Genomic DNA, 13,879 nt, shown 5'->3' with positions numbered 1-13,879 from the left:
GGCACGACTATACCCGAATCCGTTCGATGCACAATTTGAAAGTGCGTTTTAAAATTGTACACGTAGCATAGCTCTCTCGGTGGCAACATGCCTTTGGTTGGACTTGGACCTCTCTTATGTTTTGAAATTGTCAATCTATTTGGATCTTATTTCCTCTGCAGACGTATTTTTATTGGATCTTATTTAATCTTCCCTCTGGTGAAGATTATAAGAGGTTTTTCATTTTTTCATTTTTTCTCTTCTTCTTGTATTTTTTATTGTATGATTGACGTCGAGCAAGAAGTTAACTTCGCGCTTGCACATCAAGTTTGAAAAATATGGATCATTTGTAGTTGGAATGCAGAAATTAACTACGCAAAAGAATTTTTTTTATTTTGTTTTGATCCGCATGCAAAAGCATAATCCAATGAAAATTGTTTGCGAAAAAATAACTTTTTAAATTTGTTCTTGACTTTCGAGACAAAAAAAAAAAAAAAGCGGATTGCTAGCAGCGCGTGAACCGCAACAAACACCCATCTTATTGTGGCTCATAAAATGCCACTCCAACATTTCTAAACTGAACAACCTTGTGATCATTGTGAAACCACTCCATCTGTTTGTAAACCATTTCCCAAAGGAGAATTCTCTGACGACTTCCTGCAGCATGTCAAGAAGTAAACCAGATAACCAGTGTCAAACCAAACAACTTTGTGATCACAGCAGTTAGGGGGCTAATTCCGTATTCAAAAACGTCTTGGTTATAAGATTTCAGTATCCCTTTCAATGACACGAATGCCTTATCGAAGAACTCACTTATGACATACAATGAATAAACCTGCAAAACCTTGACAAACACTCGTAACTGCAGCCCTCTTGCTTTCGATTTGGCACCTTTAGTACGACTTACATAGGTCGATGACGTAGAATCCAATCCATGACATAATTACCTGTCCAACTTTTTGCCTGCCAAAGTGGTTTCCTAATGGACTTTTAGATTAGGGAAACAATTCATAAAGAGTTTATTCAGGAGTACAAGCAAGGACTATGACAAACTTAAGAGGTACTCGACCTAACATTTTAAAAGCCCCCAAACAAGGCACAAGCATACTACAATGAGCACTGGAGCAACATTTGGAATCAGCTACATAAATGGGAAGAGATTATAATTATTACTGTTGCAGAATCTCAAAATGAAGAATACCGGATCTCAGAGGTTGAAAAAAGATAGCACTAACTATAATTATAACTTTTGTGCACCATCAGCAAACTCATTTGAACAATACCCGCACAGAGAAACCAAGATGTGTGTGTGTGTGTGTGTGTGTGAGAGAGAGAGAGAGAGAGAGAGAGAGAGAGAGAGAGACCACTGTGACTCATCACTTCATTTCCTTGAATTATTAGAGGTAATCTATTGAATCGCACACATGTTATAACACATCTCGATGTTTTCAACAATTTCAAAGCAATTAAGCGAGCCAAGAAACAAAGAGACAACTAACAAAATAGCTTGTCTTGAGCCCCAAGAGAAAGTACGTGCAATCAAATGCAAGTTCAGAGACATGGCTACTCACAGAAATTCATGGTAGGCGCGATAGGAAGGAAGCAAATAAATGATATGATAACTAAACCTCATGCTGCTTATGTTACATTATTATGCTTAAAAATAAAGACACATCTAGCTTCTTCATATCATTCCTCTGAGAAAGTTCCATTTGTTGGCCTTCAAAACAAAAGTTGCCATCTTTTTGGCCTATATGTGTGCTATTCAATTTTTCCAAAACGAAACAAAGCAAACTCTCATCAAGTACTTATTACGGATTCACTGCAAGTCTACAACTGTCTCTGAATATTGCCAGAACATCATATCACATGATCTTTGATTCCACATCTAAATAACTGACCAGGATTATTTTTAACTTTCCAAAACATTCTCTTAAATGAATCAAAATATACAAATGGTATTTCACTTCTTAGTCTGGACCAAAACTCTTACAGCATTTCTTTTAAGCCTCCCTCGAAAAAATAACAGTGTCTTTCTGTTTGCTTCACTTTCAGATAAGCATTTTGGATCACACAAATGAACATTGGGGACATATAGAAGTATCAAGTCTTTCTCAAGTGAAACTTGCCCAGGCTTGTACCTGAAAGTTGTTACTTTAATTAGTCATCAGCAGCCCAAAAATACGTGACATTAGACATATCCATTGCAACTTGATTCAGATACTAACTAGTTCCCTGTGGAGTCCATAGCTGGTAACAGCCAAATTGTATTATTCATATATCTGCGAACAGACTCGAAAGACCAGGGATGATGAAATGGAGTCTATGGTCTCTTCCTTCAGACTGCTTCCATGCAAGGTGATCTGTGAGTGTGACCCACTTCAAAGCTTCCTATGAGATTATTGAAAAGTAAATCAGATCTTTACAACACGCAACAAAATAAAATTGTACATCAAGTGTTACAGATATATCATTTGAAAGATTTTAACAAAAGCCTACTAGAACCGAAAAACTGAAATATTTTACTTATTCTGTTGTTTCGAAGAGAACATAACAATGTAAATACTTAAAGTAAACAATAGGAAATCACTCACACACTATAAAGTGCCTTGCATTGCTGCTTCTCCATCAAGAAAAAGCTGATGGTTGTGAAAATTGGAATGTATAAAAGGTCTGCCCCCTCATGACGATGAACTCTTGCAACATTTTCAGAAGCCTTTCAGATTCCGGTGCAATCAAGTCTGTCCAAAGCCAATAGTCAATAGAATGCGGCACAAACAAAAAGATAAAAATGATTTTTAACTACAGATGGAAGCAAATGTGGATTAATAACAATAGCAATTCACATACAGGCAAGAAAGGCTACATTTAGCAGTTATCCAAAAGGACACGTTTGACTAATTTTTGATATGCAAAATGATATCAACTAAAAAAATGGAACAAAAAGGAATGGCTCATAAGTTCATAACAAAGCAGAAAGTCTACACACACATACACTTTGTGCACAGATTATGCACAGATTTTATTGTGGGGCCCACTACGGGTCCCACACGAATCATCCGAGCCGTTCATTAAATGTAAAACACTTTTTCAAGGGACCCCATAAAAAATAAGCTCAATCTAATACCTATAAGTGCTCGATCCAACCACATAACTTTTCATTAACCGGAAATCTGAATGAAAAGTTAGATGGTTGGATGAAGCACCTATAGGTATTGGATTGAGCCTATTTTTTACAGCGACCTTTGAAAAACTGTTTTACATTTAATGAACGGCTCGGATGATTTGTGTGGGACCCATGGTGGGCCCCACAAAAAAATCTGTGCACAATCTGTGCACAGACTGCTGTGTGTGTAGCAGCTCTCATAACAAAGTGCATATATTGTCAGTTTAACAATAGCGATTTCAGAAGGCGAACAGAGAATTGGCTGTTGGGGGTCAAAGGTCACACACACACGATGCAGACACGGAGATGTAACTAGATTTGGCCCGCTCGAAGCAATGGAATTTTACGACGTCTCTCTCTCTCTCTCTCCCTCTCTCTCTCTCTCTCTCTCTCTCTCTCTCTCTCTCTCTCTCTCTCTCTCTCCATTCGGAAAACATGCATATAAATAGGCAAAGCACAAGGAGAAAAGGCCAGAGGCACTCAAGCCTCCGTCAACGAGTGGGTAGCAGTAGATGGCACCGAACGGCCCAGGTTGGGCAGCTTGACTGATAGCTGGAGACCCATGTGCCATCTCTCCATGTCCTCTCACACCTCTCACACTTGGGACGTAAATCAACAAACTGGTACTTACCACAACTTCATGTTGATTAGTGAGTTCACAGAACCTAACAAAAAATGTTGGAGATATGAATACAGAAAAAAAAGAAAATAGAAGCACAATCTTAAAGGAACAATGGATTTATGTGGGTTCATCCATGAAGGCTTCGGCCAACATAGCTGCAGCAGTTTCCCTATGATAAAGAAGAACTACGGAATGCATTCCTCTCTCTACAGTGTATATAGCTAGGTGTAGAATATACTACTGTTCCCCTTGTTATTGGATTCGAGAGACATACCTTGCTATTCCATACTATCAGGCTCCACGCTCCATAACAATGAACTTAACATTTTCAAAATCAAAATTCTGGAACGACACTATAGTGATCTCTAAATGTGCCGGATATTTCTGAAATCCCATAGCTCAAGGAAATTTCTTACCAGCCTGAGAAAATAAATTGAAAACACACAAACCATTCGCCAGTAGCTTGAGGCTCATTAAGGGCTCATTTATTAAACGAGCCGAACTCTGGTTAACTGTAGCTCAACTCGTATGTATGCACTCTCCTTATTTATAGAGGCTCGTTTAGTACTCGAACCGAACTCAAGCTCTTAAATACCAATTGAGCTCGAATATTTGGCCTCGACTAACTGATTAAATTTTAACTAACCGAGCTCAAACACCCTAAAGCTCATCCTAACTAACTACTCAAAGGCATTAAAGTCCGTAAATTCACGAAACGCAGCGACTTAAAATTCAACCAATCAATGAATCCACAGGGATTTTTTTTATTAGCGAATGCACAGGAATTTTACCAGAGCCCCAATCAAACAGTTAACAATGAGGAAATAATGTTAAGAAATAGACTCAGAAGATGTCAAGAATCATGCCTGTTCGATCATAAGGAAGTGAGATTCGACGTCTCTCTATACGTATTCCGCAACAACGTCAATAGATCGTACGTGGACTTCTTTGGCATCTCGTAAACGTAAACCCTAAGAGGAGGAAGAAACGGATCGCCAATCCAGGCCATTTTTGGAGAGAGATAGAGAGAGAAAAGAGTGATGGAGTTCTTCCTATAAGCGTAGAAACAGAAACACGTGTGGCCCGTTACCGTGTTATTTGGAAAGCGTGAAACTGAACCACGCTTCTTGAATGAGCGGCCAGTTGTAGTTACAAGCGGCAAAATGTAGTTTTAAGCGGCCAAGTGTAGTTCGTCGCGGCCAAGAAGCATCTAAAAACACGAGATTCGCAAATGGTAATTGCGCTTTCAATAATGTGCGGCCAGTTGTAATTAAACGCGGCTAACTGTAATTACAAGCGGCCAAGTGTACTTCGTCGCGTCCAAGAGGCATGTAAAAACACGAGATTCGCAAATGGTAATCACGCTTTCAATAACGTGCGGCCAGTTGTAATTCTATGCGTCCAAGTGTAATTATAAGCGGCCAAGTGTAGTTAGTCGCGGCCAAAAGTCAGGTAAAAACACGAGATTTGCAAAAGGTAACCATGTTTTAAAAAATGCGCGGCCAGTTGTAATTCCACGCGGTCAAGTGTAGTTGTAAGCGGCCAAGTGTAATTCGTCACGGCCAATAGGCAAGTAAAAACACGAGATTCGCAAATGGTAATCACGTTTTCAATAATGTGCGGCCAGTTATAATTCCACGCGGCCAAGTGTAATTCGTCGCGGCCTAAAGTAAACACACGAGATTTGTGAATGGTAATCATGCTTTCAATAATGGAGTTCTTCCTATAAGTGTAGAAACAGAAACATGTGAGGCTTGTGACCGCGTTATTTGGAAAGCCTTAAATAGAACCACGCTTCTATTATAAACGAAGGCCGCAAACTTTTGTGCTCATGGACGCGAACTTTTGGTACCTGACCGCAAACTTTTGCTCCTCGCCGTTAACTTTTGCAACGACACCGTCTGGGTTATTGGGAACTCACATTTTCTGAAACACGAAAGAAAAGTGTAAACTGTGGCCGCGAAGTTTTGCTCATGAATGCGGAATTTTAGTACCTAGCCGCAAACTTTTGCTTCTGGCCACAATTGTTGGCGACAATGACGTTTGTATTAATGAGAACTCGTATTTCTGAAATACGAGTTTATTCGTACATGGGTACCCGCTAGCCTACTACCCAAGGTAAGAGCTTTCAAATGCTTAGCAACGACGCCATATCTGAAATGCCAGGAACCAAACTCGATTTAAGTATGAGCTCTAATTACTTTATCAGTGCCCTCTCCTCTCCAACTCACCAAAGTATTTCATACAATTTTTTTTTTTGGGAATCTTAACTGTTGGGGGCTAATTTGAAGTAGGCTATGTTTGGAATGTTCTTAATCTTGAGTGAATTAGGATTTGATTATTACAATAACGAATTACATACCTTCGAAATGAATTAGTTCAGGAGAGATTTGCCATGCAAAACGCAACTGATAATTTGCAGTTGTACACTTCACTCTTCCCCAAGAATGGATACATAATCTCATATCAGTAACTATTCATTTCATCACTTCATCCACATTTACCATCTTATGCTGAAAGATTTTTGATTTCTCCCCTTCCATCGGTGATAAATTGTAGCAGCTAGGGGCAGTTCACACAAGGACTGAAAATAAAATCCATTACCCTTCATATTATGACATAACCAGTCCAGCTCTTGCATTAGATTTCCAGGTGATTTGGTAATATTGTTCTTGGTGAGCATACGACTCCAGACTTGGAAAGAGAAAGGGCATGAAAAGAATAAGTTAAGGGTGGTTCTCCATACCCCCAGAGCATAGGACACAATCAGCATTGTCAATGATCCCCCACACCTGCATTCTGTCTTTTGTAGATAACCTTTCTAAGATAGCCAACCATCCAATAATAGACCATCTAGGAGCTGCATGTTGAAGCCAAACCAGATTGCACGAAAAAACCTTGGGGGAGGGAAGGTCTTCTCAGACCTTGCCAAGCAGATTTAATGGAGAATTGGCCAGTTGCAGTTAAAGTCCAAAGAACTGAGTCCTCATGATCTGACAACAAGGTTTCTTGTTCTATCCTAGTGCCAAGCATTATCTCGGATGATAGAAGCCACCTTAGAGGAGTGAGATCTGAGTCAATTGTGATCTAATCTATCTCCAAACCAAGCCTTGAGAGGGCCAAGAGGGTGAAGGTCGTATGAGATCCTTGTTAGAGAATCCAAAGAGTGTTGGATGTATCATTTGGTGAGCCTCAGCAATGCAACCTCATTGGAGGTTGTCTTTGTGGAGTTTGTACACTTGTCATTAGGAGTATTTTCAATGCAGTCATAATAAGATTGGAGCTGATCATTTTCTCATATCTAGGTGATTTGTTTCATCTTTTGAATGGAGAAATACGAAATTGAAACAAAAATGACAGGACCAAATCAGATTTTTGCAATTTGAGTTGTTTAAATTAACCATAAAAGCCATAGTATGAGGAGATCCGTATCCAGTGGTTTGTCCTTTCAGTTCATCATGTGGGCATACAAAATTTGAGTGCTTAGTAGAGCCAGCAATGTCAGAGATCATAGCCAGTGATTTTTCTTTTCGATTAAGAGCAAAGGAAACTTCATATATTGCTTCTTTTCGTTGATTGTTGTGACAGTTCTGACATCTGATTGGCTTGTGCTTATTTTGTGTGTCCTTTCATTTTCTTGGTTCTTAATCTATCTTGTTTCACTTCCAGAGAGGAAAAATACGTTCTAAACTTGGGGCTGAGCTTAGTGGCGCTGAGGGTGTCCAAATAGAAGAAGGGACGGCTGGAGAAGCAGGCAAAGAAGCGGCTCAGGATGGCATGCGCGAATAAATTACAAAAGACGTTATGAATTCTGTTTCAGACTGAAGGTTTGCTGGTGCACTCTCAAGTAATTTTCCTTTTGGTATCAGGTCCATCTTTTGCCCAAGTCCAGCTAGCGATACTCCGTCATCTGCCAGATTGATTGATGCTATTGTGAGTGGGTGCATCCCTGTTATAGTTAGTGATGAACTAGAGCTTCCTTTTGAAGGAATACTTGATTATCGGAACGTTTGTATCTCGTCATTAAGATTTTATGTTAGTTTCTTTGTTCGATGCATCTCTTGAGATCAGGATCCTATGGAAAATAAGGTATAAAGGAAAATATAGTGATGATAAAGGTGAGGTTCCTTTGCATATGTAGAGAAAAATCCGGTTATATTGGAAAGTTTTGCGTGAATTGTATAGACCCTCATGTTGGCAGAATCTGCTTTAGTTGATGCTTTATGAAGGTCTAACTCTTACACGTTTTTAGGTTGTGCTTCACGATTGGTAGAATGGGCCAGAGCAATAAACATGATTTTCCAATGTATGATGTGAGCCCTTGGTTTTAATTGGTTGTTGTTTGATAGGTAATGCAGATAGCTCTGTTTGTTTCCTCCAGTGATGCTGTGCAGCCGGGCTGGCTTTTAACATTCCTTAGAAGTATTAGTCCTTCTCAGATTAGAGAAATGAGAACGAATCTAGCTAAGGTTTGTGGCTCTTTGGAATCAAAATCTTTGCAATGGTTCATGTGTTGTGTACCAAATCATTGTGTGGGTAATGTGCAGCTAGAACTTTACGGTTCCAGCCAATTATTTATTTGGTGCAACAGCATACAGTTCGATTTAATTTACTATCAATGTGGTTTTGGAAACTTTTTTCTTTCCTGGTTCTCCTTTTGTCACCATAGAGCAATACAACATTTGTCACCATGGAGAGAGGAAGACGACATTGATAGAGCACTGAACCGCAGCTAATTCAGATTTCCATGTCAGCAAAAAAAATGGCCAAGGCCAATAGATAGCAGGAATCAACTACGTCTTTGAGTTTGTGTGTGTGTGTGTGTGTGTGTGTGTGTGAGAGAGAGAGAGAGAGAGAGAGAGAGAGAGAGAGAGAGCACTCACTTCATTTCCATGAATTATTAGAGGTAATCTATTGAACCGCACATGTGTTATAACACATCTCGATGTTTTCAACATTTTCAAAGCAGTTAAGCAAGCCAAGAAAGAAAGAGGCAACTAACGAAAATTGCATATCTTGAGCCCCAAGAGAAAGTACGTGGAATCAAACGCAAGTTTAGAGACATGGCTACTCACAGACACTCATGGTAGGTGCGATGGGAAGGAAGCAAATAAATGATATGATAACTAAACCTCATGCAGCTTATGTTGCACTATTATGCTTAAAAATAAAGACACATCTAACTTCTTCATATCATTCCTCTGAGAAAGTCCCATTTGTTGGCCTTCAAAAGAAAAATTGCCATTTTTTTGGCCAATAAGTGTGCTATTCAATTTTCCCAGAACGAAACAAAGCAAACTCTCATCAAGTACTTATTACGGATTCACTGCAAGTCTACAACTGTCTCTGCATATTGCCAGAACATCATATCACGTGATCTTTGATTCCACATCTAAATAACTGGCCAGGATTATCTTTATTTTTCCAAAACATTCTCTTAAATGAATCAAAATAGACAAATGGTATTTCACTTCTTAGTCTGGACCAAAACTCTTACAGCATTTCTTTTAAGCCTGACTTTCTGTTTGCTTCACTTTCAGATAAGCATTTTGGATCACACAAATGAACATTGGGGACATATGGAAGTATCAAGTCTTTCTCAAGTGAAACTTGCCCAGGCTTGTACCTGAAAGTTGTTACTTTAATTAGTCATCAGCAGCCCAAAAATACGTTACATTAGACATATCCATTGCAACTTGATTCAGATACTAACTAGTTCCATGTGGAGTCCATAGCTGGTAATAGCCAAAATGTATTCTTCATATATCTGCGAACAGACTTGAAAGACCAAGGATGATGAACTGGAAATATATGGTCTCTTCGTTCAGACAGCTTCCATGCAGGCAGATCTGTTACCCACTTCAAAGCTTCCAATGAGATTATTGAAAAGTAAATCAGATCTTTACAACACGCAAAAAAATAAAATTGTACGTCAAGTGTTACAGCTATATCATTTGAAAGATTTTAACAAAAGCCTACTAGAACCGAAAAACTGAAATATTTTACTTATTCTGTTGTTTCGAAGAGAACATAACAATGTAAATACTTAAAGTAAACAACAGGAATTCACTCACACACTATAAAGTGCCTTGCATTGCTGCTTCTCCATCAAGAAAAACCTGATGGTTGTGAAAATTGGAAAGTATAAAAGGTCTGCCCCCTCCTGATGATGAACTCTTACAACATTTTCAGAAGCCTTTCAGATTCCGGAGCAATCAAGTCTGTCCAAAGCCAATAGTCAATAGAATGCGGCATAAACAAAAAGATAAAAATGATTTTTAACTACAGATGGAAGCAAATATGGATTAATAACAATAGCAATTCACATACAGGCAAGAAAGGCTACATTTAGCAGTTATCCAAATGGACACATTTGGCTAATTTTTGATATGCAAAATGATATCAACTAAGAAAATGGAACAAAAAGGAATGGCTCATAAGTTCATAACAAAGTGCATATAATGTCAGTTTAACAATAGCGATTTCAAAAGGCAAACAGAGAATTGGCTGTTGGGGGTTAAAGGTTACACACACACAATGCAGACACGGAGATGTAACTAGGTTTGGCCCGCTCCAAGCATTGGAGTTTTACGACGTCTCTCTCTCTCTCTCTCTCTCTCTCTCTCTCTCTCTCTCTCTCTCTCTCTCTCTCTCTCTCTCTCTCTCCATATGGAAAACATGCATATAACTAGGCAAAGCACGAGGAGAAAAGGCCAGAGGCACTCAAGCCTCCGTCAACAAGTGGGTAGCAGTAGATGGCACCAAACAGCACAGGTTGGGCAGCTTGACTGATAGCTGGAGACCAATGTGCCATCTCCCCACGTCCTCTCACACTTGGGAGGTAAAACAACAAACTGGTACCTACCACAACTTCATGTTGATTAGTGAGTTCACGGAACCTAACACAAAATGTTGGAGATACGAATACAAAAGAAAAAGAAAATAGAAGCACAATCTTAAAGGACACTGGATTTATGTGGGTTCATCCATGAAGGCTTCGGCCACCATAGCTGCAGCAGTTTTCCCTATGATAAAGAAGAACTATGGAATGCATTCCTCTCTCTACAGTGTATATAGCTAAGTGTAGAATATACTACTGTTCCCTTTGTTATTGGATTTGAGAGACATGCCTTGCTATACCATACTATCAGGCTCCACGCTCCATAACAATGAACTTTACATTTTCAAAATAAAAATTCTGGAACGACACTATAGTGATCTCTAAATGTGCCGGATTTTTCTCAAATCCCATAGCTCAAGGAAATTTCTTACCAGCCGGAGAAAATAAATTGAAAACACACAAACCATTCGCGAGTAGCTCGAGGCTCGTTAAGGGCTCATTTAGTAAACGAGCCGAACTCTGGTTAACTGTAGCTCGACTCGTATGCACTCGCCTTATTTATAGAGGCTCGTTTAGTACTCGAACCGAGCTCAAGCTCTTAAATACCAATTGAGCTCGAATATTTGGCCTCGACTAACTGATTAAATTTTAACTAACCGAGCTCAAACACCCTAAAGCTCATCCTAACTAACTACTCAAAGGCATTAAAGTCCGTAAATTCACGAAATGCACCGACTTAAATTTCAACCAATCCATGAATCCACAGGAATTTTTTTTATCGGCGAATGCACAGGAATTTTACCACAGCCCCAATCAAACAGTTAACAATAAGGAAATAATGTTAAGAAATAGACTCAGAAGATGTCAAGAATCATGCCTGTTCGATCAAACGGTGCATAGGGCTACCATTCGAAGTGAGATTCGACGTCTCTCTGTATGTATTCCGCAACAACGTCAGTAGATCGTACGTGGACTTCTTTGGCATCTCGTAAACGTAAACCCTAAGAGTAGGAAGAAACGTATCGCCATTTTTGGAGGAGGAATGTTTTTCGGGCATTTTTGGAGAGAGAAGAGTGATGGAGTTATTCCTACAAGTGCAGAAACAGAAACACGTGTGGCTTGTTACCGCGTTATTTGGAAAGCGTGAAACAGAACCACGCTTCTTTTGGAATTTGCGGCCATTTGTAATTACACGCGGCCAGTTGCAGTTATAAGCGGCCAGTGGTAGTTTTAAGCGGCCGTGAGGCATGTAAAAATACGAGATTCGCAAGAGGTAATCACGTTTTCAATAATGCACGGCCAATTGTAATTAAACGCGGCCAAGTGTAATTCGTCGCGGCCAAGAGTCAGGTAAAAACACGAGAGTCGCAAAAAGGTAATCACGCTTTTAATAATGCGCAGCCAGTTGTAATTCCAAGCGGCTAAGTGTAGTTATAAGCGGCCAAGTGTAATTTGTCGCGGCCAAGAGGCATTTAAAAACACCAGATTCGCAAATGGTAATCATGTTTTCAATAATGTGCGGCCAGTTGTAATTAAACGTTGCCAAGTGTAATTATAAGCGGTCAAGTGTAATTCGTCGCGGCCAAGTGTCAGGTAAAAACACGATATTTGCAAAAGATAATCACGCTTTCAATAATGCACGGTCAGTTGTAATTCCTCATGGCTGTGTGTAATGATAAGCGGCCAAGTTTAATTCGTCGCGGCCAAGAGGCATGTAACAACACGAGATTCGCAAATGGTAATCATGTTTTCAATAATGTGCGGCCAGTTGTAATTCCAAGTGGCTAAGTGTAATTATTTGCATCCAAATGTAAATCGTCGCGGCCTAGAGTAAACACACGAGATTCGCGAATGGTAATCGTGCTTTCAATAGTGGAGTTCTTCCTATATAAGTGTAGAAACAGAAACATGTGAGGCTTGTGACCGCATTATTTGAAAAACCTGAAATAGAACCACACTTCTATTATATAAACGAAGGCCGCAAACTTTTGTGCTCATGGACGCGAACTTTTGGTACCTGACTGCAATTTTTTCCTCCTCACCGTTAACTTTTGCAACGACACCGTTTGAGTTAATGGGAACTCACATTTCTGAAATAGGATGTGAAAAGAGTAAACTGTGGCCGCGAAGTTTTGCTCATGGATGCGGAATTTTAGTACCTGGCCGCAATTGTTTGCAACAATGGCGTTTGGATTAATGAGAACTCGTATTTTTGAAACACGAGTTTATTCGTACATGGATGCCCGCTAGTCCACTACCCAAGGTAAAAGCTTTCCACTGCTTAGCGACGACGCCATTTTCAAAATGCCGGTAACTAAACTCGATTTAAGTATGAGTTCTAATTACTTTATCGGTGCCCTCTCCTCTCCAACTCACCAAAGTTTTTCATAAATTTTTTTTTTTTGGGAATCTGAACTACTTAGCAACGATGCCATTTTCCAATGTATGATGTGAGCTCTTGGTTTTAATTGGTTGTGGTTTGTTTGGTAATGCAGATAGCTCTGTTTGTTTCCTCCAGTGATGCTGTGCAGCCGGGCTGGCTTTTAACATTCCTTAGAAGTATTAGTCCTTCTCAGATAAGAGAAATGAGAACGAATCTAGCTAAGGTTTGTGGCTCTTTGGAATCAAAATCTTTGCAATGGTTCATGTGTTGTGTACCAAATCATTGTCAGGGTAATGCGCAGCTAGAACTTTACGGTTCCAGCCAGTTATTTATTTGGTGCAACGGCATACAGTTCGATTTAATTTACTATCAATGCGGTTTTGGAAAGTTTTTTCTTTCCTGGTTCTCCTTTTGTCACCATAAAGCAAGACGACATTTGTCACCATGGAGAGAGGAAGACGACATAGATAGAGCACTGAACCACGGCTAATTCAGATTTCCATGCCAGCAAAAAAGATGGCCAAGGGCAATAGATAGCAGGAATCAACTACGTCTTTGAGTTAAATCCTGTTCCGAGTCCTGAGAACAAAAAGTGCCCACTAGAAGTTCAACAAACATGCTCATATATCATTAAAGTCGGTAAACAGTTCACATCCTTAACGTATGATTGTATTTGCAATGCCTGTCATGTTCTTTTTTCTTTTTTTCTCATTCTTCTTGTATTCTATATTGTATGATTGACGTCGAGCAAGAAGTTAACTTCGTGCTTGCACGCCAGGTTTGAAAATTATGGATCATTTATAGTTGGAATGCAGAAATTTACCACGCTTAAGAATTTTTTTTAATTTTTTTTTGATCTGCACGCAGAAGCATAATTCAATGAAAATT

General features: G+C 39.4%; 1 long non-coding RNA gene across 2 annotated transcripts; it reads right to left on the bottom strand.

Moving 5' to 3' along the window:
* Positions 1-1,641: 1,641 nt before the first annotated feature.
* Positions 1,642-11,210, bottom strand: LOC131326648 (uncharacterized). 2 transcript variants are annotated; one of them, XR_009200067.1, is made up of 2 exons: positions 9,842-11,210; positions 1,642-2,370 (listed from the first exon to the last, which is right to left on the bottom strand). It is a non-coding gene; the product is annotated as an uncharacterized LOC131326648 (long non-coding RNA). The 2 variants fall into 2 exon arrangements; XR_009200068.1 differs by lacking the exon at positions 9,842-11,210 and adding an exon at positions 2,574-2,946.
* Positions 11,211-13,879: the final 2,669 nt, after the last annotated feature.

The sequence above is a fragment of the Rhododendron vialii genome, chromosome 5a (genome assembly GCF_030253575.1).
Source record: "Rhododendron vialii isolate Sample 1 chromosome 5a, ASM3025357v1".
In the NCBI taxonomy this organism is placed as follows: Eukaryota; Viridiplantae; Streptophyta; class Magnoliopsida; order Ericales; family Ericaceae; genus Rhododendron; species Rhododendron vialii.
The sequence above is the reverse complement of the archived record's forward strand: the minus strand, read 5'-3'. Positions and strand labels throughout refer to the sequence as shown.